The sequence below is a fragment of the Cyprinodon variegatus genome, unplaced genomic scaffold, assembly GCF_000732505.1.
Source record: "Cyprinodon variegatus isolate N-32 unplaced genomic scaffold, C_variegatus-1.0 Scaffold138, whole genome shotgun sequence".
Lineage (NCBI taxonomy): Eukaryota > Metazoa > Chordata > Actinopteri > Cyprinodontiformes > Cyprinodontidae > Cyprinodon > Cyprinodon variegatus.
In genome coordinates, this window is record NW_015150591.1 from 705,275 (window position 1) to 711,423 (window position 6,149).

The 6,149-nt window shown below is 33.4% G+C and overlaps 1 long non-coding RNA gene across 1 annotated transcript in view; it reads right to left on the minus strand.

Moving 5' to 3' along the window:
• Window positions 1-1,307: 1,307 nt before the first annotated feature.
• The window catches only part of LOC107085962, a 56,672-nt gene continuing 51,830 nt past the window's right edge, over window positions 1,308-6,149 (minus strand). The window contains exon 3 of the long non-coding RNA XR_001481284.1: window positions 1,308-1,540. This is a non-coding gene — a long non-coding RNA (uncharacterized LOC107085962). The remainder of the gene's footprint in view (window positions 1,541-6,149) is intronic.

Here is a 6,149-nt window from a genome sequence, read left to right on the forward strand (position 1 = left end):
GATAGATAGATAGATAGATAGATAGATAGATAGATCTTTTAATAATCTCTTCAGAGGTCCCAACACAGTTCAAGACTAAATTTTTTAATGAATTAAAAAAAAAGCTCATCAGGCACTTTAACAATCAAAAGCAATATCTGCTTTTTTGGGAGATGCACAATACATCAGCTTATGAGCAGAATAGTCCACTTTTTTCCGTCTTAAACTACTTTTTTCGGGCTTAATCTTTTTGTTTCTAAAAATTACTAGTCTTAGTGTTGACGCTGTTACTCTGGAAAGAAGCAGCTTCTGAAAACGCATTAAAGATGCAACATTAATTCCCAGAAATTCAGAAATAACAGATGCATCTACATGTAAATATGGAACATGTTCTTTAAGGTATTGAATGAACAGCATTCCTTTGATCACATCCAAGTTAAATGATCACTGAACTTTCTACCTTACCCACAACCTTGACAGCAGAGCTAATTGATACTGATCATGAGCAAACTTTCAAAAACACGTTTATGATTACCTAAACACCACAATCACATGCAAACACAGATCTATACTCATGCAATTACTTATTAAGCTAGTAAGGCCCTTCTTAGACTTGTCTAAATATATAATTTTGTGTTACAATAACCTGCCGCAGCTCTGTGTATCTACACCTGAATAGGAATGCAACTGTTCATTGTTCTGCTATGTCAAGATTTGTATTTTGAACTACATGCATCAGACATACTGGTAATAAAAAAGATGCCACCATTTTTGTTCAGCATTCAGTTTAGTTTACTTACAGTATGCTACCTGTTTTTTGACTGGAACACAAGTCTAAGTGCATGAAACTAAGAAACCACTCCTCGTAATATAATGTAAGTTGTACATGGTGTGCAGTGGCAGCAAACGTACCAAGTTCTTTCAGTATCAAAATTTCTTTAACTTCCTTTGTTTATTAAAACTTTTTAAATGCAAAACTGATGAACACACATACAAGCACACACACATATATACATATATATATATATTTTTTTACACATAACTGCCTCAGGTAGACAAGGGAGAAATAACTCAGGCCACCAGATTATTACAAACATTCTACATCTATATCTGTAATTGCTTACTGATCATCTCTTCAGTTATAAGACTGTCAGACAATTGACTCAACCCACATCTTCTTTCTCTACCACCCAGGACAGTGCTTTTCACAGAAAAACAAATAAAAACACCAGAACACCACCACCAAAACCAAATTTTTCCTGTATTTTCTTAAATCAACCCAAGAGGAAAAGCTTGTTTCAGTGCAGCATCAGTTCACTCACCATTCTGGGTCCACAGGTGTGATATCTATTCTGGGAGGAGCCCCGAAAGGCAGAGATGTTGGCCTGGTCATGATCTCATCGTCCGGTGTTCTGGATCTCTCTCCCTGACGCCAGGACAAGGGGGGCAGCTGCAAGTTACCCGAAAATCGCCGTCTGCCCCGACGCAGGTCAACGCCGAGAGTGCAGGAAGGAGAAGTGAAGGATTCACTGAGGCAGCAGTCCCTCTGCTCTTTGCTGTCCTGAGAAGAGAGAAAGAATAAAGATTTAAAGACAGGAAGAAAAAAAAACTATTGAAATTCCTAAAGTTAAATTATTGACGTTAAAATATTTAAGCTATTTTAATAAATTAAATGAAATGCTATTCAGTTTCTGCTCCTTATCAACAGTTTTCCCACTAGGTGGCAGCATACACTTGCTGTGGTCTTCTTAACATCAACACAAACGCCATCCTTAATTATCAGTTTCAGAAAGTCCACAAAATCATATTCTTTCAATCATATTGCTGTAAATGTCTGTAGTAATACCTAAAAAAAAATCCATATAGATCTGATTCAGAGCACAAATAAAACAAAAAAAAATTATTAAATTTTTATTGATTTTAAAACTAAATCAATAATTAATCATTCGATATAGGTGACTGTTTTAAAATGATTAATCTCCTAAGTGATTCCTTAAATAAAATCTTAACTCTGCACCTAATTTTTTCCTCCCCAAAACTTTATTACACTTTGTTAGGCTTGGTACTAAACTAACAGGCTAAAATTAATCACATTTATTAATGAGCTGTGCGGTCACATTTATTTGTAGTTCAGAAAGATCTTTCTGAATATTACAGTAAATAAGGAACATTCCAAAGAAGTTAAAAACAATCCACTGGACTTCCCTTGTTTCCCATCCAGGAAGCTTTTTCGATTCAAAATGTCAGAATTAGCATTTAGTTCAAAGCTTTATATTGTTCTCATACTCGCATTATTCCCAGGGTGTCTTTCCCAAAATAAAGTGCAATTTATTTATTTTTTTTACTTTTTTGGAATGACTTTGACTTGACGACTAAAAATGTTAAGCAGCAAATAAGGAACAGTTAAACAAAAAAAAACAAAAAAAACTGCAACCAACTTGGAGAGAAAAGTTTAGTTAGATCATCAGAAACTCCAAATTTATGCTCACTGTTTAATTCATCCATAAAACACTATTTGATCAGATTTACTCAGGTTAAAAGTTACAATAGCTGAAGTCCAAAAGACATCTTTAAAAAGGCAGATTATATATATATATATATATATATATATATATATATATATATATATATATTTATTAAGTGCAATGTGACATATGTTCACAATACTAGATTTAAACCTCAGAGGAGTTGATCTCATTTCAGATAAATAAAAAAAAGAAAAAATACAATTCTAACAAATTAATGATTAGTTAAACTAATTGAAAATAACTCAATTTACATAAAATCACAATGTATTTTCAAAAAGGTGGTAGAAAATATCAAAGAAGAAATATGAGGAGGAATAAAAACACAGACAGATTTTATTTCTTCTTTTGATCCAAACCATTACTGACAGAAAAACAAAAACATGTTAATGCCTTTACCCATATATTTACAAAAAAAAAAAAAGGCTGATTTGTTTCCATTGTTTTAAATTTTCTAATATTTTTAGAATAACTTAAGGCATTTTATCGTATGTTCAGTAAGCTGCAGATCAAGATGCCTTATGTTAATAAACAATATAATATGATATAAAATATCATGAAACTTGATTTCAGGTAGACTTTACTTTTTACTGAAGAAATAAAAAAAAAAAATGTGGTCAGAATTTCACACCAAATAATCTAATTACAATCTTTGTGTGAACAAATTTAAATCAGAATCACATCATAGGAAGGGTTTCTAATTAATTACTGGCTGGTTACCCAGAAATATTTTATTTGAACCAAGGAATCCTTGCGTTGTTCAGAAATTACTAGTTTGACAAAGATGCTGATGGTTTTTATGAAGATGCAGCTGGACTGATTTTTAAAAAGTTTGCAAACATCCTAAAAAAAAAAAAAACATACAGGAGAACATCAATATTTCTATAAAAGTTGCAGGACCTGACTTACAGACTTACTTTCACCACTGACATGAGATCAGAGGTATCAAGTACTGCACTTAAGTACACTTTTTAGGTATCTATACTTTACTCCATTACTTCTTTGTCTTCCTACTTCTGACTTCTACTCATTACATTTTCAAACAAGTATCTGTACTATTCAGGATCTATTCCTTACATTTTTAAAACAAATGTTACTCGTTACTCTTGGCTTCGGTTTAATGTTCATAAATATTTATTTCATGTCATGTGCTCCATCCAATGTAGATCATTGGCTCCATCCACATCTAGTGAAAACTAGTGTCATTGGATGAGTCATATAACGCAAACACTCATTGGTTAGCTAAAGGAAATCATCAGAAGCAAGCAGGTGTTCTTCAAACTGCTAATGTGAATTGTCTATGCCATGCTACAATGTAGGATTCAGAAAAAGATGTTGAAATGTCTGAAAGGTCGGACACAGGCGAGAGCGTATCGAGAGACGGAGACCAACAAGACCTCCCTCATCCTTGGTCCTATCTCAAAGAATTTTTCAAAAATAGTCGAAAAATTGAGCTTACTAATTGATATAGTGGCATCTGGCTGTTTTTTTAAAGGTTACTTTATACGTTTATACTTGAAGTAGTTTTTGGAGCACATACTTTTTCACTTTCACTTGAGTAAAGAGGTCAAGTTAATACTTCAACTTTTACCATATTTTTTTTTTTTTACTGCATAATCTATACTTGTACTTAAGTAACAAATGTGTGAACTTTTGACACCACTGACATGAAATTAAGATTTTGAGATAACCTCTCATGCCTCATTGAGTCTATTTTCTAAACTCCCAAGCTGTTCAGATCCCTGGTATACTTTGATTTAAAGTTACTTTTAATTATTTTCTTATTATTTTTACGCCTGTCTCTGGCCAGGACAGAAGGCAGATGTTGATTTAAAAGAGAGAAAATATTCTAGAGATGCGCTGGTGAAGAATTTAAGTCATCCAGGTCATAGTCATTCCAAAAAAGCTAAAAAAAAAAAAAAAAAAACAATCCACTGGACTTTGTTTCCAAGTTTGAAGACGTTTCACTTCCCATCCAGGAAGCTTCAAATTAATTCAAAATGAATTTTGAATTGAAAAATTTTCCTGGATGGAGGCGAAACGTCTTCAAAGTTGGAAACAAAGTCCAGTGGATTTTTTTTTTTTTTTAGCTTTACTGGAATTCGAGAGATAAAAAGGCTTTGATCTCTGAGGTCAAGGTTTAAGTAAGAAATAAAAAAAAACAAATCCAATCAGCCAACCATAAAAATATATACATATTTTTAAAAATAGAAATAAAAAAAATAAGAAGCATCGTCACTTTACCGGCTGTCCTGCACAAATAATTAAATCAAGATAATATTTTATGACCATTTAATTTAAACCTCACTAAGTCGTTGCAATAATAGTCTAATCCAGGAATGTCAAACTGGTTCCAGAAAGGGCCGTGTAGCTGCAGGATTTTTTTTCAACCAAGCAATAGCACACCAGACTCCATTCATCTCATCAAGTCATCATGTTAAGATTGGACTGACTTAATGAGATGACTGGAGTCTGGTCTGCTACTGCTTGGTTGGAAAGAAAACCTGCAGCCACACGGTCCTTTCTGGAACCAGTTTGACTCCCCTGGTCTAATCCAACACTTAATAGTTCCTGACTGTCAGATAGAAAGCAGTTGATCTAATATGCATCTGTTTGCAGCCCAGTGTCAGAGGTACTCTGTCCTGCTGAATGCAGATTAATGGAAGTCCCAGGAAAACAGAAATAACCAAAACATTGTACCTCATTTGTAAAATATTTGTTAATTTAGTGGGTTGCAAATAGTGAGTATCCTTCCTAGTAAACACACCTACGACAGATCTTCTTGGAGGGCTGCCTTCCCTTGACTGCTGGAGGCTGGTTTTCATTTTAAAAATAAACAACCCACTGCCTGCTGTCAAAGAAATGCTCATTTTAGCCATGTGGGTGTTGGCTATTTTCCCCCCTGCAGGGTTCCTCGAAGCTGACCTTTTCACTGAAAACTATTTATCTTGTATGATATCATATGTTACTATTTCACTAAAACGACAAATAAAGGCCTAAAGCCAATGTTGGCTGCAGTAAAACAGTATAAAAAAAAAAAAAAACGAGAAGAAAGGAGAGCTAACTATGGCCAATGAAAAATATAAAAAGCTAAATTAAAGGACATATCTATCCAAATTTAAAAAATAACCATTTAGATGCATCTCAAATTAAACTGACATAACAGTATATCTATTTTCATGATGAGATTTAAAATAAGTGTGTCTCTAGAAATGGAAGCAATTCTTTATTAGCACACTTTACAAATTTCCAAATATTTCTACTCGGGAACAGGAGAGGAACTTGAAAAATGGTGAAACACATTAAAGGGTTGATAGTTGTCCTTACTACTGTCTGTAAGGGAGAGGAAGCTCATCCCAGCTGTATTTATTTGAGATCTGGTCCTTTCAGTCATGATTTTATGACCGTAGATGAGAGGAAGACCAGTAAATCTAGAGCAAGGCCTTTTGGCTCAGCTTCCTCTTTACAACAATAGATCTGTGCAGTAATATATATATATATATATATATATATATATATATATATATATATATATATATATATTTCTTTAGATCAAAATTCTAGCTCAAACTCCTCCCATCAGGAGTAGCTTCATGGCTAAAAGCACTAAAGCCAGATTAAAAACAGTATGCATCACCATGTTTT